General features: G+C 50.7%; 11 non-coding genes and 8 pseudogenes across 11 annotated transcripts; 1 reads left to right on the top strand and 18 right to left on the bottom strand.

The window, feature by feature from the left end:
* Positions 1 to 7,114: 7,114 nt before the first annotated feature.
* On the bottom strand, positions 7,115 to 7,233 carry LOC138244222 (5S ribosomal RNA). The gene has a single exon (XR_011192835.1). It is a non-coding gene; the product is annotated as a 5S ribosomal RNA (ribosomal RNA).
* A 537-nt stretch (positions 7,234 to 7,770) lies between these two features.
* Positions 7,771 to 7,889, bottom strand: LOC138244221 (5S ribosomal RNA). The gene has a single exon (XR_011192834.1). It is a non-coding gene; the product is annotated as a 5S ribosomal RNA (ribosomal RNA).
* Positions 7,890 to 8,426: 537 nt separating this feature from the next.
* On the bottom strand, positions 8,427 to 8,544 carry LOC138218627 (5S ribosomal RNA; annotated as a pseudogene).
* Positions 8,545 to 9,081: 537 nt separating this feature from the next.
* On the bottom strand, positions 9,082 to 9,200 carry LOC138244220 (5S ribosomal RNA). Its single transcript, XR_011192833.1, has one exon. It is a non-coding gene; the product is annotated as a 5S ribosomal RNA (ribosomal RNA).
* Positions 9,201 to 9,737: 537 nt separating this feature from the next.
* LOC138218363 (5S ribosomal RNA) lies at positions 9,738 to 9,855 on the bottom strand (annotated as a pseudogene).
* Positions 9,856 to 10,392: 537 nt separating this feature from the next.
* Positions 10,393 to 10,511, bottom strand: LOC138216593 (5S ribosomal RNA). Its single transcript, XR_011180305.1, has one exon. It is a non-coding gene; the product is annotated as a 5S ribosomal RNA (ribosomal RNA).
* Positions 10,512 to 11,048: 537 nt separating this feature from the next.
* On the bottom strand, positions 11,049 to 11,157 carry LOC138218764 (5S ribosomal RNA; annotated as a pseudogene).
* Positions 11,158 to 11,694: 537 nt separating this feature from the next.
* On the bottom strand, positions 11,695 to 11,813 carry LOC138244219 (5S ribosomal RNA). The gene has a single exon (XR_011192832.1). It is a non-coding gene; the product is annotated as a 5S ribosomal RNA (ribosomal RNA).
* A 537-nt stretch (positions 11,814 to 12,350) lies between these two features.
* On the bottom strand, positions 12,351 to 12,469 carry LOC138245225 (5S ribosomal RNA). Its single transcript, XR_011193838.1, has one exon. It is a non-coding gene; the product is annotated as a 5S ribosomal RNA (ribosomal RNA).
* A 1,992-nt stretch (positions 12,470 to 14,461) lies between these two features.
* LOC138218837 (5S ribosomal RNA) lies at positions 14,462 to 14,570 on the bottom strand (annotated as a pseudogene).
* Positions 14,571 to 15,107: 537 nt separating this feature from the next.
* On the bottom strand, positions 15,108 to 15,226 carry LOC138244217 (5S ribosomal RNA). Its single transcript, XR_011192830.1, has one exon. It is a non-coding gene; the product is annotated as a 5S ribosomal RNA (ribosomal RNA).
* A 537-nt stretch (positions 15,227 to 15,763) lies between these two features.
* On the bottom strand, positions 15,764 to 15,872 carry LOC138218940 (5S ribosomal RNA; annotated as a pseudogene).
* Positions 15,873 to 17,864: 1,992 nt separating this feature from the next.
* Positions 17,865 to 17,983, bottom strand: LOC138217616 (5S ribosomal RNA). The gene has a single exon (XR_011181328.1). It is a non-coding gene; the product is annotated as a 5S ribosomal RNA (ribosomal RNA).
* Positions 17,984 to 18,520: 537 nt separating this feature from the next.
* On the bottom strand, positions 18,521 to 18,639 carry LOC138245223 (5S ribosomal RNA). Its single transcript, XR_011193836.1, has one exon. It is a non-coding gene; the product is annotated as a 5S ribosomal RNA (ribosomal RNA).
* A 537-nt stretch (positions 18,640 to 19,176) lies between these two features.
* Positions 19,177 to 19,295, bottom strand: LOC138219002 (5S ribosomal RNA; annotated as a pseudogene).
* A 537-nt stretch (positions 19,296 to 19,832) lies between these two features.
* On the bottom strand, positions 19,833 to 19,951 carry LOC138218974 (5S ribosomal RNA; annotated as a pseudogene).
* A 1,992-nt stretch (positions 19,952 to 21,943) lies between these two features.
* Positions 21,944 to 22,062, bottom strand: LOC138217804 (5S ribosomal RNA; annotated as a pseudogene).
* Positions 22,063 to 23,544: 1,482 nt separating this feature from the next.
* LOC138243642 (U1 spliceosomal RNA) lies at positions 23,545 to 23,709 on the top strand. The gene has a single exon (XR_011192295.1). It is a non-coding gene; the product is annotated as a U1 spliceosomal RNA (small nuclear RNA).
* Positions 23,710 to 24,333: 624 nt separating this feature from the next.
* On the bottom strand, positions 24,334 to 24,452 carry LOC138217823 (5S ribosomal RNA). Its single transcript, XR_011181444.1, has one exon. It is a non-coding gene; the product is annotated as a 5S ribosomal RNA (ribosomal RNA).
* Positions 24,453 to 25,949: the final 1,497 nt, after the last annotated feature.

Below are 25,949 nucleotides of genomic sequence, written 5' to 3'. Positions count from 1 at the left end.
TCTGTCTCTCTCTCTTTCAGCCCCGTCTGTCAGTCTGTCTGTCCTTCTCTCTCCTTCCTCTCTCTCTCTCCTTCCGCTCTCTCTCTCGGTTTGTTTGTCCCTCAATCTCAATCTTTCTCTTTGCCTGCTGTCTTTCTGTGCCTTCATCTTTGTGTCTCTCTCTCCTTCCTTTCTGTCTGTCTCTCTGTCTGTCCTGCGTTGTCCCAGCTGGGCCTGTCTCCCCGGCTCTCTGCCTTCAGCTCTGTTCGCCGATGTCCCACCAGCCCGTCTCTCTCTCAGCCTGTCTCTTGACTTGCAGGAGGAAGAGGAGGTGGAGACAGCTCCTCCGGCAGGAGAGAGGAAGAAGGTCAGTGCTGGTCCCACCCTGCCTCCTGTCCTGTCTGTGGTGGAGTTTCGCCATCTTGTCTGTCTTGTCAGCCCTGTCTGTCACTGTCTCTCTCCTCCTCCTCTCTGTGCTGTGGTGTCCAGTCAGTGTGTCTCTCTCCTCCTCCTCTCTGTCCTGTGGTGTCTAGGCAGTGTGTCTCTCTCCTCCTCCTCTTCTCTGTCCTATGGTGTACAGTGGGTCAGTATTAGTGGGCTACACCCAGGCTCACTCACTGCGAGTGTGATCTCAGCAGAGTCTCTGTACTCTTGGGACACTTGACTCACCTGTCTCTCTCTTTCTCTCCCTGTGCTGTCCCTCTCCTGCCCCCTCTCTCCCTACTCGGACTCCAGCTGGAGGAGGTCCAATCACCACCTCCTGTGAGACAGAAGAAAAAGAAAGTGGGTAATGCTCTGATTCTCTCTTTACTCCTGTCCAGTGTCCAGTCAGTGTGTGTGTATGAACCCCTCTCTCTCTCAGTGCAGTGTTCATGTCCTGGAGTGTCCAGTCCGACTCTTAACGTGACTCTCCTGTCTCTGCTTCAGAAGTGCTGGTGCGTCTTTTTAAAGTCGCTGAGCTGCATGTCGGTGGAGACAGATGATAAGGACGAGCCGATGGAGGCGGCGGAGACCGTGTGTCAGGAGAGGAAGAGCGAGGGAGAGGAGGAGCAGGCTGCCGGGAAGGACAAGAAGAAGAAGAGGAGGTGCAGGTGAGCAGACAGGGGGACGCCGCCCGGTCGTGTCTGTGATTCAAGAAGGAGTCTCCTCTTGCTGTTTGATGTCATGGTGATGTCCGTGTCTGTGTCCCTCACACCTGCAATAACAATATTCTTTCCAGGTTCCTTTCCTGGTTCTGTGCCAGCTAAGATCGGAGTCGCCTTCCCCACCAAGGACTGGACTGGACTGGACTGGACTGGAGCTGAGGGACACCAGACTGGACTGGACTGGAGCCAAGGGACCCCAGACTGTGCTGGACCGAAGCTGAGGGACCCCAGACTGCACTGGACCGGAGCTGAGAGACACCAGACTGGACTGGACTGGAGCTGAGGGACCCCAGTCTGTGCTGGACCGAAGCTGAGGGACCCCAGTCTGTGCTGGGCCAAAGCTGAGGGACCCCAGTCTGTGCTGGACCGAAGCTGAGGGACTCCAGACTGTGCTGGACCAAAGCTGAGGGGCCCCAGACTGGACTGGACTGGAGCTGAGGGGCCCCAGGCTGTGCTGGACCGAAGCTGAGGGACCCCAGACTGGACTGGACCAAAGCTAAGGGACCCCAGACTGTGCTGGACTGAAGCTGAGGGACCCCAGTCTGGACCGAAGCTGAGAGACCCCAGTCTGTGCTGGACCGAAGCTGAGGGACCCCAGTCTGGACTGCACTGGAGCTGAGGGACCCCAGTCTGGACCGAAGCTGAGGGACCCCAGTCTGTGCTGGGCCGAAGCTGAGGGACCCCAGTCTGTGCTGGGCCGAAGCTGAGGGACACCAGTCTGGACTGAAGCTGAGGGACCCCAGACTGTGCTGGACCGAAGCTGAGGGACCCCAGTCTGTGCTGGGCCGAAGCTGAGGGACCCCAGTCTGTGCTGGACCGAAGCTGAGGGACCCCAGACTGTGCTGGACCGAAGCTGAGGGACCCCAGACTGGGCTGCACTGGAGCTGAGGGACACCAGACTGGACTGGACTGCACTGGAGCTGAGGGGCCCCATACTGGACTGGACCAGAGCTGAGGGGCCCCAGACTGGACTGGACCGGAGCTGAGGGACCCCAGATCCCAGTCTGGACTGAAGCTGAGGGACCCCAGACCCCAGTCTGGACTGAAGCTGAGGGACCCCAGACTGGACTGTGGAAAACTTTCACATTATCTCCACCTGAGTCCTTAGATCGTCTGCATGACCTTGTATTATTAAGTATTATTTTAAGGTCCTGTGATGATCGTAAGATGGGGGGGGGGGGGGTGTGTCCCTTGACATTAATCTGTATTGTAATTTTTGTTCTTTTGTTAAGCATCATTAAAATGTTTTTTAAAAAAAGCTTTTGGTTTTTTCCCTCCCCCCCCGAAACGAACAAACAGAGTCTGTCTTTCTCTTTCATCCCGGAGAGTTTGTGGTTGATGGATTGAGGCCGAGAGCCCTCGTTGTTGGCGTGCCACCAGTTAGCGGGGCTAAAGCAAGGGGGGCATCGTGTCCAATACTCCTTGAAACGAGACAGATTTCAAGCCACCTCCGTCTGAAGAGAAGGAAGTTGACCACGAACTCCAGGGTGTCCTAGGAAGCTCTTTAGCCATCGTTTGCCCAGCAGCCATCTCACCCTGCAGCTCCCAGCTAGCAGCCCCCTCCCCACTGGAGCCCAGCAGGTAGAAGCCTGGTCAGTACCTGGAGGGGAGACTCCTGGGAAAAACTGAGGTTGCTGCTGGGAGAGGTGTGAGTGGGGCCAGCAGGGGGCGCTTTCACCCTGCGGTCTGTGTGGGTCCTGATGCCCCAGTATAGTGACGGGGGACACTGGACTGTAAACAGGCGCCGTCCTTCGGATAAGACGTCAAACCGAGGTCCTGACTCTCTGTGCTCATTAACAATCCCGGGGTGTTTCTGGAGAGGAGTAGGGGTGTTACCCCAGTGTCCTGGCCTGATTCCCCCCCTGGTCTTGACCCATCATGGCCTCCTTATCACCCCCCCTCTCTGAACTGGCTCCATCCCTCTGCTCTCCTCCCCACTGAGAGCTGCTGTGTGCTGAGCGGACTGGAGCATCATCCACGTGGGGGCTGCACACTGGGGTGGCTGGAGGGGATCCCCCTGACCTGGGAAGAGCTCTGAGTGGAGAGTCCAGACGGATTAATTATTATTATTATTATTCGTGCTGCACTGGGCTTCAGTCCTGGTAGTGAGAGGGGGATCTGTGATCAGTACAGATACTTATGACTGTATAATAATACACGATAGAAATGGAAAACAGGGTAGCGCTGTAGTCTCTTCGAAACGTTTTGAACTGCCAGAAGAAGTTTTCACAACCCGGACTCGTGAAGGTACAGGTCTTCTCCCTTCGTCCGGAGTAAGGTGAGAGGTTATCCCCTCGGGGCGCAGTATCCCCGATGCACCCCCCCACCACCACCCAAAATGACACACACTTCTGTGACGATTGGGAGACCCCGGTTCGATCAGCCCCTGCGGTGTAGGAAACGACCCGCTGGAGAGAACACGCAGACTCCACACAGAAGGGTCACCTCGGCATTTATTCCAACAGCAAAACACCAGAGAGAAACGGGTCTCCGAAAGATGAGCGCACACCGGGAAAAACACTACGGGGTCATTACAAATGGGAATAGGAGTTCTTTTTTTCTTTTCCGGACGTCAGTTGTATCGTGTCCTGGTGATTTCTCCTGTTTCGAACGGAGTTCAATGTCACGTTTCTACTTTATTAGAGAGAGGCACTGAACTTTGGGGAACGTGACATCCACCCAGTATTACTAGTAGGTTGATAAATATAAATGTTCTTTTTCCCCCCGTATGATACCTCGCGAAATATAACGATGGCCAACTCCTTAAGTCGAAATTTAAACCCTTCTCACGCTACAAGACAGTCCGTCAACATCGCCGCGGCCCGAAGCGCGACCTTCGGTATGACGTTGGCGGAAGGGGGTAGGGTAAGTACGTCACAGCCGGGGGAAGCCCCTATCACGTGAGAGGGGTGCTGCGGGCGACGAGCCCCCGGGGGCGAAGAGAAGTTGATTTGCGTGGGGTGTGGAAACACTACACGACCGGGCAAGCGAGCCGTTTTTTTTTTTGTTTTGTTTTTTCAGAACATCAGAACAACCGCAGAGATGACCATCGATCCACTCCGGACGTTTCCTTTTTTGTCCTTTTTGGCCTCCAAAATAAAAAAAAAAAAACTGGGATCCATCGTGGCGTTGCCAAATTAAAACGTCAACCACTTTTCGGGCTTTCGTGCTGTCCATGATGAAACCGTCATGGTTGTGTAAGGATACGTTACGTCACAGACCGGCGGCGCTCGGACGTGAGGAGTGTCGTTACGTTTTTGAAACGGGCACGTCAGACAAGATCTCTGACAAGATCTCTGAAAAACCCAAACCTGTAAGATTCAATTTCAATTCAGTTTTTTTTATATAGCGCCTTTCACAACAAGAATGCCCCAAGGCCCCGAACAAAGGAGTTGTTCCACACCCCCGCCACCCTCTGTGTACAGTAGAGCCCCCTGTACTGACTGGAGGAGCTCACCCAGCTGTGTCTGGAGAGAAGCCGGGGTATCGGCTTCAACCACAGGGCTGGGCGGCTTGTTCCCCACCCCCACCCCCTTCTGTGTACAGAAGAGCCTCCTGTCCTGACTCCAGTAGGAAATGTCACCTGGAGGCAACACACCGGCTTCTTTTAACAGATCACCTCGGGAATCGGGAACAACGGAGCTGTGTGCGGACGTCTGTACGGAGGGGTTCAGCGCGGGGGGGCTCCGGGCTCGGGTCTGGACCGGGGGGGTGGGGACTGTCTGTGTGGAGTCTGCATGTTCTCCCTGTGTTCTTCGGGTCCAAAGACAGGCTTTTGGGCTAATTGGCTTCTGGGAAAACTGGCCCTGGTGTGTGTGTGTCCTGTGATGGAGTGCTGTCCTGTCCAGGGTGTGTGAGTGTGTGTGTGTTTGTCATGTGATGGACTGGTTCCTGTCCAGGTTGTGTGAGTGTGTGTGTCTGAGTGTCCTGTGAGGGACTGGTGTCCTATCCAGGTTGTGTGTGTGTGTCCTGTGAGGGACTGGTGTCCTGTCCAGGGTGTGTGAGTGTGTGTGTGTCCTGTGATGGACTGGTGTCCTATCTAGGGTGTGTGTATGTCCTGTGATGGACTGGTGTCCTGTCCAGGGTGTGTGAGTGAGTGTGTGTGTCTGTGTGTCCTGTGATGGACAGATGGTACCAAGCCTGGACACCCATGAGACACTGGCTTCCTCAGAAGACTCTCACGGAGGGCACACTGTCCCTAACCCGGGTCCAGAAGAAACTACCGTGATCTATAATTCCTGCGCCTCGGAAGGGTTTATGACGTCTATGTCCGGCGCCCGCGCCCGTGGACCGGCGGTTTGGCGTCGCGCTCCGCAGCTCGAGCTTCGGTGCGAGGCAGGGCGGGAGGGAGTCGATGTGGCCTCGGCGCCATCTTTGCTGGTGAGTCAATTGTGACCGTTGCGGTACAACAAACCATCAATCAAGCTTTTCCCACCCCGTCCAGTATTTCTGTCGCGGCCCACGTCCCTTACAATCGACAAACTATAAAAAAAACAGTAGCCCTTCGCAACATTACACGCCATTTTTTTTATTTTAAACGTCCGCTAGATACGCAGGTGGCTCGATACCTGTCTTATCCTCGCCGGCGTCTTTATACCGGCAAGTGAATTTTATTTGGGGTCCCTCAGAATTGTGACAGAAATGTCAGTGAACCACAATAAAAAACGAAACTTTTTTTTAAAGGCGGTGAATGGATTTTTTGAGTAACCGTGTAGCGACTAACGTAAGGAAAAAAAAGTTGTCTTTCCCTACGAAGACGTTTTGGTACAGGACTTTCTTTAAATATCAGTTGTGCATAGCGTTTTACAAAAAGTTGATGATGATCTTGGAGATAATTGCAAAGGAACATTGAGATAACTACCAAAACGTTACGTGTGAAACGACAGGACAGAACTTTGAACCCACAAAGAAACAAAGGTATGAAATATTGCCTCGTCATGGGGGGGTTGATAATTGTAGTAAGTGTTCCTAATTTTCGTAAAGAAATGTATATTATGGGAGTCACACGTGAGATTTAGTGTATATACGTTTCATATTGTGCATATATACGGGGTTAAAAAGTGGAATGAGTATGATTATAAACTCGTGTGTCCTATAATCAGATAATTTTTGAACAAGCTTTGATTAGACAGGTGAAAAACAACATCAGATCCTTTTTTTAATATATTCTCACGTCTGAATATCAGCTTCTCCCCTCTGGCCAACATTTCAGGGCTCCCAGGTGTAGATCCCAAATTGAAACAAATATTAATTTGTTACCCAGTTAAACAGTTAATAGAAGTGAGTGACCAGGGTAAATAAAGGTGGGTCAGTGTAAACTGTTTATTCTGGACCAGACTTCGTCATGTGTGATATGTCATGACTTCTTATATTAAGTTTTATCTTTATATTTAGTTCTACATGTGTAATAGATGCGATGTGTGTCCATAAAAAGGTTTCTCCAGGGGAAAATCAAGTTCGTTTTAAAACCGTGTTTCCTTTTTAGGGTACGTTTGCATTCCAAGTGTGGGGTTTTTGCCTTTTTGTATTTTTGCTGAGACAAGTTGCCTTTCTTATACGCGGAGGGATCTGCTCGTGAGATGTCCGCTTGGTCCATTTCTGAGCTCAGTATAAGGTGTAGAAAGCATGACTGTCATCATAACCCGCATCTCACCCAGGTGTGGAATAATGTTGTGACTATTGCTTCAGCAATAACATGCTGATTGCATGTTTCTAGATGGGAATAACAGAGATCTCAACTACTGAGGGGCCTTATTAATAAAGTCTCCACAGCCGAAGCGCTGTGTCTCTTTTCAGCTGGCGATAAACCTTTCCTCGATCCTTTGCGGACTTGTTAAACTGTTCCTGATCAGAATAAAAAACGCTCACGCTAATACACAAGCACCCGTGTCTCGCCAAAGCTGACAAATAAAGAGACGGACAAGCCGCACTGCACGTGTGAACAGGGGAATGAGCGAGCGAGCGGGGATAGGGCGCCTCCTGCGCTTAAAAGCTTACAGCACCTGGTATTCCCAGGCGGTCTCCCATCCAAGTACTAACCAGGCCCATCCCTGTTTAGCTTCCGAGATCAGACGAGATCAGGCGTGCTCAAGGGGGTGTGGCCGTAAGCGAGAGCAGGGCTCGCTGGCACCCTTCTTATTGAGAGGACAGCTCCGTCACCTCTTTTACGACGCTGCTTTTTTTCCCTTGAGTTTTTCTCTTCTTCCCACGTTCTCTCTCTTCACTGCCTTCGTCCCCGCTCTATTTCACTTCAGCCTTTCACTCTTGCTTCCTTTCAATGAGGACGGAGCTGCGGGAGAAAGGGCGCTATAGAGGATCGCTGTGGAGAGCTGCTGCTGTGCTTTGACATCTGAGCTCTGTGGAAAACGATCTCAATACAATTCTGAAAAACGCGACTCTCCGAACGCCAGCCGAACAAGTCTCCACAGCCGAAGCGCTGTGTCTCTTTTCAGCTGGCGATAAACCTTTCCTCGATCCTTTGCGGACTTGTAAAACTGTTCCTGATCAGAATAAAAAACGCTCACGCTAATACACAAGCACCCGTGTCTCGCCAAAGCTGACAAATAAACAGACGGACAAGCCGCACTGCACGTGTGAACAGGGGAATGAGCGAGCGAGCGGGGATAGGGCGCCTCCTGCGCTTAAAAGCTTACAGCACCTGGTATTCCCAGGCGGTCTCCCATCCAAGTACTAACCAGGCCCATCCCTGTTTAGCTTCCGAGATCAGACGAGATCAGGCGTGCTCAAGGGGGTGTGGCCGTAAGCGAGAGCAAGGCTCGCTGGCACCCTTCTTATTGAGAGGACAGCTCCGTCACCTCTTTTACGACGCTGCTTTTTTTCCCTTGCGTTTTTCTCTTCTTCCCACGTTCTCTCTCTTCACTGCCTTCGTCCCCGCTCTATTTCACTTCAGCCTTTCACTCTTGCTTCCTTCCAATGAGGACGGAGCTGCGGGAGAAAGGGCGCTATAGAGGATCGCTGTGGAGAGCTGCTGCTGTGCTTTGACATCTGAGCTCTGTTGAAAACGATCTCAATACAATTCTGAAAAACGCGACTCTCCGAACGCCAGCCGAACAAGTCTCCACAGCCGAAGCGCTGTGTCTCTTTTCAGCTGGCGATAAACCTTTCCTCGATCCTTTGCGGACTTGTAAAACTGTTCCTGATCAGAATAAAAAACGCTCACGCTAATACACAAGCACCCGTGTCTCGCCAAAGCTGACAAATAAACAGACAGAGAAGCCGCACTGCACGTGTGAACAGGGGAATGAGCGAGCGAGCGGGGATTGGGCGCCTCCTGCGCTTAAAAGCTTACAGCACCTGGTATTCCCAGGCTGTCTCCCATCCAAGTACTAACCAGGCCCATCCCTGTTTAGCTTCCGAGATCAGACGAGATCAGGCGTGCTCAAGGGGTGTGGCCGTAAGCGAGAGCAAGGCTCGCTGGCACCCTTCTTATTGAGAGGACAGCTCCGTCACCTCTTTTACGACGCTGCTTTTTTTCCCTTGCGTTTTTCTCTTCTTCCCACGTTCTCTCTCTTCACTGCCTTCGTCCCCGCTCTATTTCACTTCAGCCTTTCACTCTTGCTTCCTTCCAATGAGGACGGAGCTGCGGGAGAAAGGGCGCTATAGAGGATCGCTGTGGAGAGCTGCTGCTGTGCTTTGACATCTGAGCTCTGTGGAAAACGATCTCAATACAATTCTGAAAAACGCGACTCTCCGAACGCCAGCCGAACAAGTCTCCACAGCCGAAGCGCTGTGTCTCTTTTCAGCTGGCGATAAACCTTTCCTCGATCCTTTGCGGACTTGTAAAACTGTTCCTGATCAGAATAAAAAACGCTCACGCTAATACACAAGCACCCGTGTCTCGCCAAAGCTGACAAATAAACAGACGGACAAGCCGCACTGCACGTGTGAACAGGGGAATGAGCGAGCGAGCGGGGATAGGGCGCCTCCTGCGCTTAAAAGCTTACAGCACCTGGTATTCCCAGGCGGTCTCCCATCCAAGTACTAACCAGGCCCATCCCTGTTTAGCTTCCGAGATCAGACGAGATCAGGCGTGCTCAAGGGGGTGTGGCCGTAAGCGAGAGCAAGGCTCGCTGGCACCCTTCTTATTGAGAGGACAGCTACGTCACCTCTTTTACGACGCTGCTTTTTTTCCCTTGCGTTTTTCTCTTCTTCCCACGTTCTCTCTCTTCACTGCCTTCGTCCCCGCTCTATTTCACTTCAGCCTTTCACTCTTGCTTCCTTCCAATGAGGACGGAGCTGCGGGAGAAAGGGCGCTATAGAGGATCGCTGTGGAGAGCTGCTGCTGTGCTTTGACATCTGAGCTCTGTGGAAAACGATCTCAATACAATTCTGAAAAACGCGACTCTCCGAACGCCAGCCGAACAAGTCTCCACAGCCGAAGCGCTGTGTCTCTTTTCAGCTGGCGATAAACCTTTCCTCGATCCTTTGCGGACTTGTAAAACTGTTCCTGATCAGAATAAAAAACGCTCACGCTAATACACAAGCACCCGTGTCTCGCCAAAGCTGACAAATAAACAGACGGACAAGCCGCACTGCACGTGTGAACAGGGGAATGAGCGAGCGAGCGGGGATAGGGCGCCTCCTGCGCTTAAAAGCTTACAGCACCTGGTATTCCCAGGCGGTCTCCCATCCAAGTACTAACCAGGCCCATCCCTTTTTAGCTTCCGAGATCAGACGAGATCAGGCGTGCTCAAGGGGTGTGGCCGTAAGCGAGAGCATGGCTCGCTGGCACCCTTCTTATTGAGAGGACAGCTCCGTCACCTCTTTTACGACGCTGCTTTTTTTCCCTTGCGTTTTTCTCTTCTTCCCACGTTCTCTCTCTTCACTGCCTTCGTCCCCACTCTATTTCACTTCAGCCTTTCACTCTTGCTTCCTTCCAATGAGGACGGAGCTGCGGGAGAAAGGGCGCTATAGAGGATCGCTGTGGAGAGCTGCTGCTGTGCTTTGACATCTGAGCTCTGTGGAAAACGATCTCAATACAATTCTGAAAAACGCGACTCTCCGAACGCCAGCCGAACAAGTCTCCACAGCCGAAGCGCTGTGTCTCTTTTCAGCTGGCGTTAAACCTTTCCTCGATCCTTTGCGGACTTGTAAAACTGTTCCTGATCAGAATAAAAAACGCTCACGCTAATACACAAGCACCCGTGTCTCGCCAAAGCTGACAAATAAACAGACGGACAAGCCGCACTGCACGTGTGAACAGGGGAATGAGCGAGCGAGCGGGGATAGGGCGCCTCCTGCGCTTAAAAGCTTACAGCACCTGGTATTCCCAGGCGGTCTCCCATCCAAGTACTAACCAGGCCCATCCCTGTTTAGCTTCCGAGATCAGACGAGATCAGGCGTGCTCAAGGGGGTGTGGCAGTAAGCGAGAGCAAGGCTCGCTGGCACCCTTCTTATTGAGAGGACAGCTACGTCACCTCTTTTACGACGCTGCTTTTTTTCCCTTGCGTTTTTCTCTTCTTCCCACGTTCTCTCTCTTCACTGCCTTCGTCCCCGCTCTATTTCACTTCAGCCTTTCACTCTTGCTTCCTTCCAATGAGGACGGAGCTGCGGGAGAAAGGGCGCTATAGAGGATCGCTGTGGAGAGCTGCTGCTGTGCTTTGACATCTGAGCTCTGTGGAAAACGATCTCAATACAATTCTGAAAAACGCGACTCTCCGAACGCCAGCCGAACAAGTCTCCACAGCCGAAGCGCTGTGTCTCTTTTCAGCTGGCGATAAACCTTTCCTCGATCCTTTGCGGACTTGTAAAACTGTTCCTGATCAGAATAAAAAACGCTCACGCTAATACACAAGCACCCGTGTCTCGCCAAAGCTGACAAATAAACAGACGGACAAGCCGCACTGCACGTTTGAACAGGGGAATGAGCGATCGAGCGGGGATAGGGCGCCTCCTGCGCTTAAAAGCTTACAGCACCTGGTATTCCCAGGCGGTCTCCCATCCAAGTACTAACCAGGCCCATCCCTGTTTAGCTTCCGAGATCAGGTGTGCTCAAGGGGGTGTGGCCGTAAGCGAGAGCAAGGCTCGCTGGCACCCTTCTTATTGAGAGGACAGCTCCGTCACCTCTTTTACGACGCTGCTTTTTTTCCCTTGCGTTTTTCTCTTCTTCCCACGTTCTCTCCCTTCACTGCCTTCGTCCCCGCTCTATTTCACTTCAGCCTTTCACTCTTGCTTCCTTCCAATGAGGACGGAGCTGCGGGAGAAAGGGCGCTATAGAGGATCGCTGTGGAGAGCTGCTGCTGTGCTTTGACATCTGAGCTCTGTGGAAAACGATCTCAATACAATTCTGAAAAACGCGACTCTCCGAACGCCAGCCGAACAAGTCTCCACAGCCGAAGCGCTGTGTCTCTTTTCAGCTGGCGATAAACCTTTCCTCGATCCTTTGCGGACTTGTAAAACTGTTCCTGATCAGAATAAAAAACGCTCACGCTAATACACAAGCACCCGTGTCTCGCCAAAGCTGACAAATAAACAGACGGACAAGCCGCACTGCACGTGTGAACAGGGGAATGAGCGAGCGAGCGGGGATAGGGCGCCTCCTGCGCTTAAAAGCTTACAGCACCTGGTATTCCCAGGCGGTCTCCCATCCAAGTACTAACCAGGCCCATCCCTGTTTAGCTTCCGAGATCAGACGAGATCAGGCGTGCTCAAGGGGGTGTGGCCGTAAGCGAGAGCAAGGGTCGCTGGCACCCTTCTTATTGAGAGGACAGCTCCGTCACCTCTTTTACGACGCTGCTTTTTTTCCCTTGCGTTTTTCTCTTCTTCCCACGTTCTCTCTCTTCACTGCCTTCGTCCCCGCTCTATTTCACTTCAGCCTTTCACTCTTGCTTCCTTCCAATGAGGACGGAGCTGCGGGAGAAAGGGCGCTATAGAGGATCGCTGTGGAGAGCTGCTGCTGTGCTTTGACATCTGAGCTCTGTGGAAAACGATCTCAATACAATTCTGAAAAACGCGACTCTCCGAACGCCAGCCGAACAAGTCTCCACAGCCGAAGCGCTGTGTCTCTTTTCAGCTGGCGATAAACCTTTCCTCGATCCTTTGCGGACTTGTTAAACTGTTCATGATCAGAATAAAAAACGCTCACGCTAATACACAAGCACCCGTGTCTCGCCAAAGCTGACAAATAAACAGACGGACAAGCCGCACTGCACCTGTGAACAGGGGAATGAGCGAGCGAGCGGGGATAGGGCGCCTCCTGCGCTTAAAAGCTTACAGCACCTGGTATTCCCAGGCGGTCTCCCATCCAAGTACTAACCAGGCCCATCCCTGTTTAGCTTCCGAGATCAGACGAGATCAGGCGTGCTCAAGGGGGTGTGGCCATAAGCGAGAGCAAGGCTCGCTGGCACCCTTCTTATTGAGAGGACAGCTCCGTCACCTCTTTTACGACGCTGCTTTTTTTCCCTTGCGTTTTTCTCTTCTTCCCACGTTCTCTCTCTTCACTGCCTTCGTCCCCGCTCTATTTCACTTCAGCCTTTCACTCTTGCTTCCTTCCAATGAGGACGGAGCTGCGGGAGAAAGGGCGCTATAGAGGATCGCTGTAGAGAGCTGCTGCTGTGCTTTGACATCTGAGCTCTGTGGAAAACGATCTCAATACAATTCTGAAAAACGCGACTCTCCGAACGCCAGCCGAACAAGTCTCCACAGCCGAAGCGCTGTGTCTCTTTTCAGCTGGCGATAAACCTTTCCTCGATCCTTTGCGGACTTGTAAAACTGTTCCTGATCAGAATAAAAAACGCTCACGCTAATGTAGCGGCGAGGCTTCATAATAAGAAAGAATTAAGTGTTCTGAGCCTTCCCAAAAGAGGCCCCATCTCACCCTCCATCTCTGTGGTGCAGCCACAGAGAAAGAATTCATGCAAGCTGATTTAAGATGTTTTCTTGTGATAAGAAACCAGCTCCCAAAGGGGGATGCACTTAGCTAAGCCTGGCTATCATGATCAATGGTCACCCATTGGCGCCTATCTGTCTAGGGAGTGCCAGTTGGACATCTGGACTGCATTACTAAGTGTCAGGACTAAGTGACTCATATCTCACCTTGATCAACCAATCAGGGACTGGTAGGGCCGAGTAACCCACGTGGGACTCTGATGCCCATGAACTTTCAGCCAATCAATGAGCTGAAGTTCCTCCAGGTAAAACAGGCAACACAGAGAGCCTGTGAGTTTCAGAAGGGAGATTCAACAAGATTCAGTAAGATTCTGGAGAGGATTCTGTGGACTGTTCTAAAGGGAATTCAAAGGAGAATTCCAGGGCAGGACGGCCCAGGAGCAGAAGGCTCCCAAGGGCAGGACATTCTCACAGCGCGCCTCCTGACCATCCTGAGACTCAGCCCGGACAACCACGGAACGGCCAGTGTGTCCGAGTGCCAGAACTTTCCTTTGTTCTAAGAGTCTAGAGTGGAGGTTGCCAGAGAGTAACCAGCAGCAGGCCTCGTGAACAGGTCGGAACTGTGGACAGCTGAATCACTATTCAGAACTAGCTCTTCATCAGGAACGAACCGGTCCTCTTCCTGACTTGCTGGGACCCACAGTCATCTTTTCTCCTGTGCACAAACTTTGCCAACTAGCCGGACAGTGAGCATCAGCAGCGCACCGTCGCAAGCCGCACAGCACAGCCTGGCACGGAGCCAGAGAGCGCGGATTGGACAGCAACAGCCTGCAACTGTTTCTTTGTGCCCGCAGGAGATCTGAATCCCCAAAGATTGGATGAGTATTCAACTTCAATGCATTACAGCTCGAGAATTCAATTGTTATCCCAACCAGTTGATATCAATTTAATTCCTAAGAGTTATGTACTTGTTTTGAGTATCTAATGTAGAAGTTGTAACCAAGTTCACTTTACGAAACGGTCTAAATGAATGATATACTGAACGTATGTCCTCTTGATATGTGTAACACTTTGTAACTGATTGAATATATACCTTTTGTATTCTGATAACCCTCTCGATAAGATCTGTTAGGTTTACATGCATATTCTATGTAATAATAAATGTATCCTCGTGTATTAGTACCTGTGTGTGTGCGTTGTTTGAGTTATGTCGCATGGTTGGATTCTAAAGCCATCAAAAGAATCAACTTTGTGATTTACTGCTACAATTAATAATTGTCTCAGTAAATGCCCAAACCCTACAGAACTGGTGCCTTCAGAGAGCCACTATGATTACATATTTGGCGTCCCTGAACCGGCTAAATCTACACTAATACACGAGCACCCGTGTCTCGCCAAAGCTGACAAATAAACAGACGGACAAGCCGCACTGCACGTGTGAACAGGGGAATGAGCGAGCGAGCGGGGATAGGGCGCCTCCTGCGCTTAAAGGCTTACAGCACCTGGTATTCCCAGGCGGTCTCCCATCCAAGTACTAACCAGGCCCATCCCTGTTTAGCTTCCGAGATCAGGCGTGCTCAAGGGGGTGTGGCCGTAAGCAAGAGCAAGGCTGGCTGGCACCCTTCTTATTGAGAGGACAGCTCCGTCACCTCTTTTACGACGCTGCTTTTTTTCCCTTGCGTTTTTCTCTTCTTCCCACGTTCTCTCTCTTCACTGCCTTCGTCCCCGCTCTATTTCACTTCAGCCTTTCACTCTTGCTTCCTTCCAATGAGGACGGAGCTGCGGGAGAAAGGGCGCTATAGAGGATCGCTGTGGAGAGCTGCTGCTGTGCTTTGACATCTGAGCTCTGTGGAAAACGATCTCAATACAATTCTGAAAAACGCGACTCTCCGAACGCCAGCCGAACAAGTCTCCACAGCCGAAGCGCTGTGTCTCTTTTCAGCTGGCGATAAACCTTTCCTCGATCCTTTGCGGACTTGTTAAACTGTTCATGATCAGAATAAAAAACGCTCACGCTAATACACAAGCACCCGTGTCTCGCCAAAGCTGACAAATAAACAGACGGACAAGCCGCACTGCACGTGTGAACAGGGGAATGAGCGAGCGAGCGGGGATAGGGCGCCTCCTGCGCTTAAAAGCTTACAGCACCTGGTATTCCCAGGCGGTCTCCCATCCAAGTACTAACCAGGCCCATCCCTGTTTAGCTTCCGAGATCAGACGAGATCAGGCGTGCTCAAGGGGGTGTGGCCGTAAGCGAGAGCAAGGCTCGCTGGCACCCTTCTTATTGAGAGGACAGCTACGTCACCTCTTTTACGACGCTGCTTTTTTTCCCTTGCGTTTTTCTCTTCTTCCCACGTTCTCTCTCTTCACTGCCTTCGTCCCCGCTCTATTTCACTTCAGCCTTTCACTCTTGCTTCCTTCCAATGAGGACGGAGCTGCGGGAGAAAGGGCGCTATAGAGGATCGCTGTGGAGAGCTGCTGCTGTGCTTTGACATCTGAGCTCTGTGGAAAACGATCTCAATACAATTCTGAAAAACGCGACTCTCCGAACGCCAGCCGAACAAGTCTCCACAGCCGAAGCGCTGTGTCTCTTTTCAGCTGGCGATAAACCTTTCCTCGATCCTTTGCGGACTTGTAAAACTGTTCCTGATCAGAATAAAAAACGCTCACGCTAATACACAAGCACCCGTGTCTCGCCAAAGCTGACAAATAAACAGACGGACAAGCCGCACTGCACGTTTGAACAGGGGAATGAGCGAGCGAGCGGGGATAGGGCGCCTCCTGCGCTTAAAAGCTTACAGCACCTGGTATTCCCAGGCGGTCTCCCATCCAAGTACTAACCAGGCCCATCCCTGTTTAGCTTTCGAGATCAGGTGTGCTCAAGGGGGTGTGGCCGTAAGCGAGAGCAAGGCTCGCTGGCACCCTTCTTATTGAGAGGACAGCTCCGTCACCTCTTTTACGACGCTGCTTTTTTTCCCTTGCGTTTTTCTCTTCTTCCCACGTTCTCTCTCTTCATTGCCTTCGTCCCCGCTCTATTTCACTTCAGCCTTTCACTCTTGCTTCCTTCCAATGAGGACGGAGCTGCGGGAGAAAGGGCGCTATAGAGGATCGCTGTAGAGAGCTGCTGCTGTGCTTTGACATCTGAGCTCTGTGGAAAACGATCTCAATACAATTCTGAAAAACGCGACTCTCCGAACGCCAGCCGAACAAGTCTCCACAGCCGAAGCGCTGTGTCTCTTTTCAGCTGGCGATAAACCTTTCCTCGATCCTTTGCGGACTTGTAAAACTGTTCCTGATCAGAATAAAAAACGCTCACGCTAATGTAGCGGCGAGGCTTCATAATAAGAAAGAATTAAGTGTTCTGAGCCTTCCCAAAAGAGGCCCCATCTCACCCTCCATCTCTGTGGTGCAGCCACAGAGAAAGAATTCATGCAAGCTGATTTAAGATGTTTTCTTGTGATAAGAAACCAGCTCCCAAAGGGGGATGCACTTAGCTAAGCCTGGCTATCATGATCAATGGTCACCCATTGGCGCCTATCTGTCTAGGGAGTGCCAGTTGGACATCTGGACTGCATTTCTAAGTGTTAGGACTAAGTGACTCATATCTCACCTTGATCAACCAATCAGGGACTGGTAGGGCCGAGTAACCCACGTGGGAGTCTGATGCCCATGAACTTTCAGCCAATCAATGAGCTGAAGTTCCTCCAGGTAAAACAGGCAACACAGAGAGCCTGTGAGTTTCAGAAGGGAGATTCAACAAGATTCAGTAAGATTCTGGAGAGGATTCTGTGGACTGTTCTAAAGGGAATTCAAAGGAGAATTCCAGGGCAGGACGGCCCAGGAGCAGAAGGCTCCCAAGGGCAGGACATTCTCACAGCGCGCCTCCTGACCATCCTGAGACTCAGCCCGGACAACCACGGAACGGCCAGTGTGTCCGAGTGCCAGAACTTTCCTTTGTTCTAAGAGTCTAGAGTGGAGGTTGCCAGAGAGTAACCAGCAGCAGGCCTCGTGAACAGGTCGGAACTGTGGAGAGCTGAATCACTATTCAGAACTAGCTCTTCATCAGGAACGAACCGGTCCTCTTCCTGACTTGCTGGGACCCACAGTCATCTTTTCTCCTGTGCACAAACTTTGCCAACTAGCCGGACAGTGAGCATCAGCAGCGCACCGTCGCAAGCCGCACAGCACAGCCTGGCACGGAGCCAGAGAGCGCGGATTGGACAGCAACAGCCTGCAACTGTTTCTTTGTGCCCGCAGGAGATCTGAATCCCCAAAGATTGGATGAGTATTCAACTTCAATGCATTACAGCTCGAGAATTCAATTGTTATCCCAACCAGTTGATATCAATTTAATTCCTAAGAGTTATGTACTTGTTTTGAGTATCTAATGTAGAAGTTGTAACCAAGTTCACTTTACGAAACGGTCTAAATGAATGATATACTGAACGTATGTCCTCTTGATATGTGTAACACTTTGTAACTGATTGAATATATACCTTTTGTATTCTGATAACCCTCTCGATAAGATCTGTTAGGTTTACATGCATATTCTATGTATTAATAAATGTATCCTCGTGTATTAGTACCTGTGTGTGTGCGTTGTTTGAGTTATGTCGCATGGTTGGATTCTAAAGCCATCAAAAGAATCAACTTTGTGATTTACTGCTACAATTAATAATTGTCTCAGTAAATGCCCAAACCCTACAGAACTGGTGCCTTCAGAGAGCCACTATGATTACATATTTGGCGTCCCTGAACCGGCTTAATCTACACTAATACACGAGCACCCGTGTCTCGCCAAAGCTGACAAATAAACAGACGGACAAGCCGCACTGCACGTGTGAACAGGGGAATGAGCGAGCGAGCGGGGATAGGGCGCCTCCTGCGCTTAAAAGCTTACAGCACCTGGTATTCCCAGGCGGTCTCCCATCCAAGTACTAAGCAGGCCCATCCCTGTTTAGCTTCCAAGATCAGATGAGATCAGGCGTGCTCAAGGGGGTGTGGCCGTAAGCGAGGGCAAGGCTCGCTGGCACCCTTCTTATTGAGAGGACAGCTCCGTCACCTCTTTTACGACGCTGCTTTTTTTCCCTTGCGTTTTTCTCTTCTTTCCACGTTCTCTCTCTTCACTGCCTTCGTCCCCGCTCTATTTCACTTCAGCCTTTCACTCTTGCTTCCTTCCAATGAGGACGGGGCTGCGGGAGAAAGGGCGCTATAGAGGATCGCTGTGGAGAGCTGCTGCTGTGCTTTGACATCTGAGCTCTGTGGAAAACAATCTCAATACAATTCTGAAAATCGCGACTCTCCGAACGCCAGCCGAACAAATCTCCACAGCCGAAGCGCTGTGTCTCTTTTCAGCTGGCGATAAACCTTTCCTCGTTCCTTTGCGGACTTGTAAAACTGTTCCTGATCAGAATAAAAAATGCTCACGCTAATACACAAGCACCCGTGTCTCGCCAAAGCTGACAAATAAACAGACGGACAAGCCGCACTGCACGTGTGAACAGGGGAATGAGCGAGCGAGCGGGGATAGGGCGCCTCCTGCGCTTAAAAGCTTACAGCACCTGGTATTCCCAGGCGGTCTCCCATCCAAGTACTAACCAGGCCCATCCCTGTTTAGCTTCCGAGATCAGACGAGATCAGGCGTGCTCAAGGGGGTGTGGCCATAAGCGAGAGCAAGGCTCGCTGGCACCCTTCTTATTGAGAGGACAGCTCCGTCACCTCTTTTACGACGCTGCTTTTTTTCCCTTGCGTTTTTCTCTTCTTCCCACGTTCTCTCTCTTCACTGCCTTCGTCCCCGCTCTATTTCACTTCAGCCTTTCACTCTTGCTTCCTTCCAATGAGGACGGAGCTGCGGGAGAAAGGGCGCTATAGAGGATCGCTGTGGAGAGCTGCTGCTGTGCTTTGACATCTGAGCTCTGTGGAAAACGATCTCAATACAATTCTGAAAAACGCGACTCTCCGAACGCCAGCCGAACAAGTCTCCACAGCCGAAGCGCTGTGTCTCTTTTCAGCTGGCGATAAACCTTTCCTCGATCCTTTGCGGACTTGTTAAACTGTTCATGATCAGAATAAAAAACGCTCACGCTAATACACAAGCACCCGTGTCTCGCCAAAGCTGACAAATAAACAGACGGACAAGCCGCACTGCACATGTGAACAGGGGAATGAGCGAGCGAACGGGGATAGGGCGCCTCCTGCGCTTAAAAGCTTATAGCACCTGGTATTCCCAGGCGGTCTCCCATCCAAGTACTAACCAGGCCCATACCTGTTTAGCTTCCGAGATCAGACGAGATCATGCATGCTCAAGGGGGGGTGGCCGTAAGCAAGAGCAAGGCTCACTGGCACCCTTCTTATTGAGAGGACAGCTCCGTCACCTCTTTTACGACGCTGCTTTTTTTCCCTTGCGTTTTTCTCTTCTTCCCACGTTCTCTCTCTTCACTGCCTTCGTCCCCGCTCTATTTCACTTCAGCCTTTCACTCTTGCTTCCTTCCAATGAGGACGGAGCTGCGGGAGAAAGGGCGCTATAGAGGATCGCTGTGGAGAGCTGCTGCTGTGCTTTGACATCTGAGCTCTGTGGAAAACGATCTCAATACAATTCTGAAAAACGCGACTCTCCGAACGCCAGCCGAACAAGTCTCCACAGCCGAAGCGCTGTGTCTCTTTTCAGGTGGCGATAAACCTTTCCTCGATCCTTTGCGGACTTGTTAAACTGTTCATGATCAGAATAAAAAACGCTCACGCTAATACACAAGCACCCGTGACTCGCCAAAGCTGACAAATAAACAGACGGACAAGCCGCACTGCACGTGTGAACAGGGGAATGAGCGAGCGAGCGGGGATAGGGCGCCTCCTGCGCTTAAAGGCTTATAGCACCTGGTATTCCCAGGCGGTCTCCCATCCAAGTACTAACCAGGCCCATACCTGTTTAGCTTCCGAGATCAGACGAGATCATGCATGCTCAAGGGGGGGTGGCCGTAAGCAAGCGCAAGGCTCACTGGCACCCTTCTTATTGAGAGGACAGCTCCGTCACCTCTTTTACGACGCTGCTTTTTTTCCCTTGCGTTTTTCTCTTCTTCCCACGTTCTCTCTCTTCACTGCCTTCGTCCCCGCTCTATTTCACTTCAGCCTTTCACTCTTGCTTCCTTCCAATGAGGACGGAGCTGCGGGAGAAAGGGCGCTATAGAGGATCGCTGTGGAGAGCTGCTGCTGTGCTTTGACATCTGAGCTCTGTGGAAAACGATCTCAATACAATTCTGAAAAACGCGACTCTCCGAACGCCAGCCGAACAAGTCTCCACAGCCGAAGCGCTGTGTCTCTTTTCAGCTGGCGATAAACCTTTCCTCGATCCTTTGCGGACTTGTAAAACTGTTCCTGATCAGAATAAAAAACGCTCACGCTAATGTAGCGGCGAGGCTTCATAATAAGAAAGAATTAAGTGTTCTGAGCCTTCCCAAAAGAGGCCCCATCTCACCCTCCATCTCTGTGGTGCAGCCACAGAGAAAGAATTCATGCAAGCTGATTTAAGATGTTTTCTTGTGATAAGAAACCAGCTCCCAAAGGGGGATGCACTTAGCTAAGCCTGGCTATCATGATCAATGGTCACCCATTGGCGCCTATCTGTCTAGGGAGTGCCAGTTGGACATCTGGACTGCATTACTAAGTGTCAGGACTAAGTGACTCATATCTCACCTTGATCAACCAATCAGGGACTGGTAGGGCCGAGTAACCCACGTGGGACTCTGATGCCCATGAACTTTCAGCCAATCAATGAGCTGAAGTTCCTCCAGGTAAAACAGGCAACACAGAGAGCCTGTGAGTTTCAGAAGGGAGATTCAACAAGATTCAGTAAGATTCTGGAGAGGATTCTGTGGACTGTTCTAAAGGGAATTCAAAGGAGAATTCCAGGGCAGGACGGCCCAGGAGCAGAAGGCTCCCAAGGGCAGGACATTCTCACAGCGCGCCTCCTGACCATCCTGAGACTCAGCCCGGACAACCACGGAACGGCCAGTGTGTCCGAGTGCCAGAACTTTCCTTTGTTCTAAGAGTCTAGAGTGGAGGTTGCCAGAGAGTAACCAGCAGCAGGCCTCGTGAACAGGTCGGAACTGTGGACAGCTGAATCACTATTCAGAACTAGCTCTTCATCAGGAACGAACCGGTCCTCTTCCTGACTTGCTGGGACCCACAGTCATCTTTTCTCCTGTGCACAAACTTTGCCAACTAGCCGGACAGTGAGCATCAGCAGCGCACCGTCGCAAGCCGCACAGCACAGCCTGGCACGGAGCCAGAGAGCGCGGATTGGACAGCAACAGCCTGCAACTGTTTCTTTGTGCCCGCAGGAGATCTGAATCCCCAAAGATTGGATGAGTATTCAACTTCAATGCATTACAGCTCGAGAATTCAATTGTTATCCCAACCAGTTGATATCAATTTAATTCCTAAGAGTTATGTACTTGTTTTGAGTATCTAATGTAGAAGTTGTAACCAAGTTCACTTTACGAAACGGTCTAAATGAATGATATACTGAACGTATGTCCTCTTGATATGTGTAACACTTTGTAACTGATTGAATATATACCTTTTGTATTCTGATAACCCTCTCGATAAGATCTGTTAGGTTTACATACATATTCTATGTATTAATAAATGTATCCTCGTGTATTAGTACCTGTGTGTGTGCGTTGTTTGAGTTATGTCGCATGGTTGGATTCTAAAGCCATCAAAAGAATCAACTTTGTGATTTACTGCTACAATTAATAATTGTCTCAGTAAATGCCCAAACCCTACAGAACTGGTGCCTTCAGAGAGCCACTATGATTACATATTTGGCGTCCCTGAACCGGCTTAATCTACACTAATACACGAGCACCCGTGTCTCGCCAAAGCTGACAAATAAACAGACGGACAAGCCGCACTGCACGTGTGAACAGGGGAATGAGCGAGCGAGCGGGGATAGGGCGCCTCCTGCGCTTAAAAGCTTACAGCACCTGGTATTCCCAGGCGGTCTCCCATCCAAGTACTAACCAGGCCCATCCCTGTTTAGCTTCCGAGATCAGACGAGATTAGGCGTGCTCAAGGGGGTGTGGCCATAAGCAAGAGCAAGGCTCGCTGGCACCCTTCTTATTGAGAGGACAGCTCCGTCACCTCTTTTACGACGCTGCTTTTTTTCCCTTGCGTTTTTCTCTTCTTCCCACGTTCTCTCTCTTCATTGCCTTCGTCCCCGCTCTATTTCACTTCAGCCTTTCACTCTTGCTTCCTTCCAATGAGGACGGAGCTGCGGGAGAAAGTGCGCTATAGAGGATCGCTGTAGAGAGCTGCTGCTGTGCTTTGACATCTGAGCTCTGTGGAAAACGATCTCAATACAATTCTGAAAAACGCGACTCTCCGAACGCCAGCCGAACAAGTCTCCACAGCCGAAGCGCTGTGTCTCTTTTCAGCTGGCGATAAACCTTTCCTCGATCCTTTGCGGACTTGTAAAACTGTTCATGATCAGAATAAAAAACGCTCACGCTAATACACAAGCACCCGTGTCTCGCCAAAGCTGACAAATAAACAGACGGACAAGCCGCACTGCACGTGTGAACAGGGGAATGAGCGAGCGAGCGGGGATAGGGCGCCTCCTGCACTTAAAAGCTTTCTGAATTCTGAGTACGTACGGGATCCTCGGCCTTGCGCTTATAACAAAGTCCAAGTCCCTTTGCAGACAACAGCAGTTGTCACATGATTGTCTCTGAGGATGTGCGACAATGGCCAAGGAGAGCCCCGATCTGAGCTTGCGCTCACTTTTTGACCAAGACACAGGTGTGTGCTGATTGGTTGAGAGTTTGGCGGGCATTGGAGACCCACGTGGTATTACCACGCCCTGCGTGAGATATGAGTCACTTACTCTTAACACTTTGGAATGCAGTCCAGATGTCCATTTGGCACTCCCTAGACTGATAGGCGCCAATGAATGACCATTGATCATGATAGCCAGGCTTAGCTAAGTGCATCCCCATCTGGGAGCTGTCCCTTATCAAAAGAAAACATCTTAAATCAGCCTGCATGAATACTTTCTCTGTGGCTGCACCACAGAGATGGAAGGTGAGATGGGGCCTCATTTAGGACAGCATACCACCGCTTAATTCTGTCTTATTAACAAGCATTGCTGCTACAACGGCATCTCTCCTGTCAAACTTCCTCCTGACTTGTTTGACAGGATCTGGGCCGTGGTGAACAGTGGGAAAGACGCCCTGTGGAGAGTGAGGAACATGGGGCTGTTCAAAGGCATCGAGGTCCCAGTCAAGGCAGCAGGTAGCCTGGCCCTGTTCATCACCCAAGAGAACTATTACCTCAGAGATCTGTGGAGAGAAAGGAGGGAGGAAGCAGAAAATCTGTGGGAAATAGAGAGCATAGGTCAATATCTCAAGAAACTGTGAAAAACATTATCATGTTTAAGTAAAGAATGTGATTTACACCAGAAAAAAAGAAATTGTTGCTATGTAACTGGTACCGTGTCAAAATGTAATGAGATGTGATCATATATACTGTTTTAAGTATGTATATTAATGTAAAGCTTTCTAATTTGTGATGTCCTGTATTTTTTTGTGAAAAGAAAATAAAGTTCTTAAAAAATCGATTCACCCAGGGCGAGGCTCGACCATTGCACTCCGGCTGTGCTGACCCCTGCGAATTCCCCAAATGTGGGAATCTCGACTGCATTATTTCTGGTAGTGGGGGACTGCGTTCGCGCTCTCCCCTGTTGTGCTTGGTCCAATATCAGATACGGGAGAGTTAGGACACCACGAGCTGCGATAGGATCCCAGTTCGAAAGGAGTCGATGCCACTGCTGGTTCCCGGTTTCTTTTAGTTAGAGGTCGGGAGAAGCATTTCAAGCTGGTTACACTACTCCTTCCGGACATTCATTCCCTTTTCAAAGTCAGTCGTTTTGCTGTAGTCTGCATTATTTAGGCTGATTATCGAGGTTAGCCTTTATTTGGTCATGGGGGCCTCGGTACTGTATGCTAATTCTCAAGACAGTTTCACCCGTTTTCTGATTGCTAGGTTCTGTACCAGTGCAGACATGTCAAACAGTGAATGGCTGTACCTCTATTGTATCCGTGCTCAATGAATGAAATCAGTAATAAATGAATATATGTATAGTTATACGATAAACAAGTGGTTTATCGACTCATCTTCATTTGCAGATTTAGAGGCAGCTTCGATATTCGTTTAACAAACGTTTTTTTTTTTTATATGGGTCACACACATGCCATAGCAACAAAACATCTCTAGAGATGAGGCTATAGATCACCTTTCCATCCTCCAGGTTTTCCTCCCAAAGCCTACGGCACCAACGGTGACCCCTGCTGGCCGAGAAAGCAATAGCTTGCAACACCTGGTATTCCCAGGAAGTCTCCCATCCAAGTACTAACCAGGCCCAACCCTGCTTAGCTTCCAAGATCAGACAAGATTGGGCACATTCAGGGTGGTGTGGCCGCAAGCGAAAGTCGTGGCGCCTAACTCGCTACTTGAAGCTGTGTGTGGCTGGGGCTCTGTGCCCCCCGAGTTGGACTGAAGGATCGTTCGTGTGCAACTCTTTGGAAAGGAGCCTCTTTCCAAATCGCATTGCGTACCTGGATGTTGGCGAATGTGCTCCCTTGTGTTGGCTTGTCCCGCACTGGAGGAGAACAAACAAACTGCTCGGAGGAGCACAAGGCAAGTCTTCACAAGACAAAAACCTCCAGTGCACAGCACTCAAAACATTTCTGGGCTGTCGCGTGTTTATTTCAGCACATAAAGCGCACCAGTCCAACACGTCGGCCGGGCGCGCGGCGCCTCCGCCCTCTTGTGGCCTTGCGGCGTCAGAGCGAGAGGCTCCTTCTCGCTGCCTTTCCGCTGTGTTGCAGAGCCCCGAGAGGGAACCTGGAGCGCACACTTTGTGGGGGGCGGGGGACCGCGTTCGCGCTCTGCCCCCGGTCTCTTGCGCGAGTACTAAATCTCACGGCGCCAGCCAGCGGCCAGGAGACAAGTACAATATCACGGGACAGGGGGGCCTCGTCATTGATTGTTACATATGAGACGGGGATTAGGAGGAGACCCCGACTGATTGGTAAAGGGTAACACTAACACCAGAGTGACACCCCCGGCGTCTCTTTTTGAGAGACGCCCTGGGATTTCTTAATGGCCAAGGAGGGTCGGGACCTCGGTTTTATGCCTCCCCCGAAGGACGGCGCCTGTTTGTGCAGCAGAGTGTCGCCATCAGGAAAGCCACACAGACCGCAGGGTGAGCGCTCCCTACTCCCAGTCACACCTCTTGCAGGAGCAGCAGCAACCTGAGCTTTTCCGGGGTGAATCTCCCATCCGGGTGCCGGCTAGGCTCACACCTGCTGGGCTGCCATGGGTGAGCCCAGTCGAGAGTCGCAGGTTGAGATCTAGTCACCGGGGAGAAACGATACAAGCAAAGGATTACTCGGCTCCCAGCACTTGAAAAGACCGACAAATGACTTGTTCCCGCCGGAGCTGAATGTACCTGAATGTTGTAGTGGTTTGATGGGTTTACTGAGACAATTATTAATTGTAGCAGTAATCACGAGGTTGTTCGTTGGGGCTTTTAGAAAATCAATCGTCAGAACAACTAACAACGCACACACGCGGGTTCAATACACGGGATACATTTATTAATATAAACTGTGCACCAAACATATACTAGTCTGCCAGGATACGAGTGGCAGACCTTACTGTGAGGGTTATCAATATACAAGGTATATAATCTCGAAGAGATGCAAACACAAAGAGATACACAACAGAGAATATATGTCAATATATATCGTTCGGTTACCAAATCGCTAATCAGTGTTATTACCCACTGTTACTCTAAACTCGGAAGTAAATACATTACTCATGAATTAAATTGATAACAACTTGTGTTGAGGTACAACTGAATTCTCGAGCCGCAATGTAGAACATGGGGTTTACTTATCCACTGTGTATGGTTTTGGA

This window comes from Lepisosteus oculatus, chromosome 14, assembly GCF_040954835.1.
Source record: "Lepisosteus oculatus isolate fLepOcu1 chromosome 14, fLepOcu1.hap2, whole genome shotgun sequence".
NCBI classification, from domain to species: Eukaryota; Metazoa; Chordata; class Actinopteri; order Semionotiformes; family Lepisosteidae; genus Lepisosteus; species Lepisosteus oculatus.
This window is presented reverse-complemented; position numbering and strand designations above follow the sequence as displayed.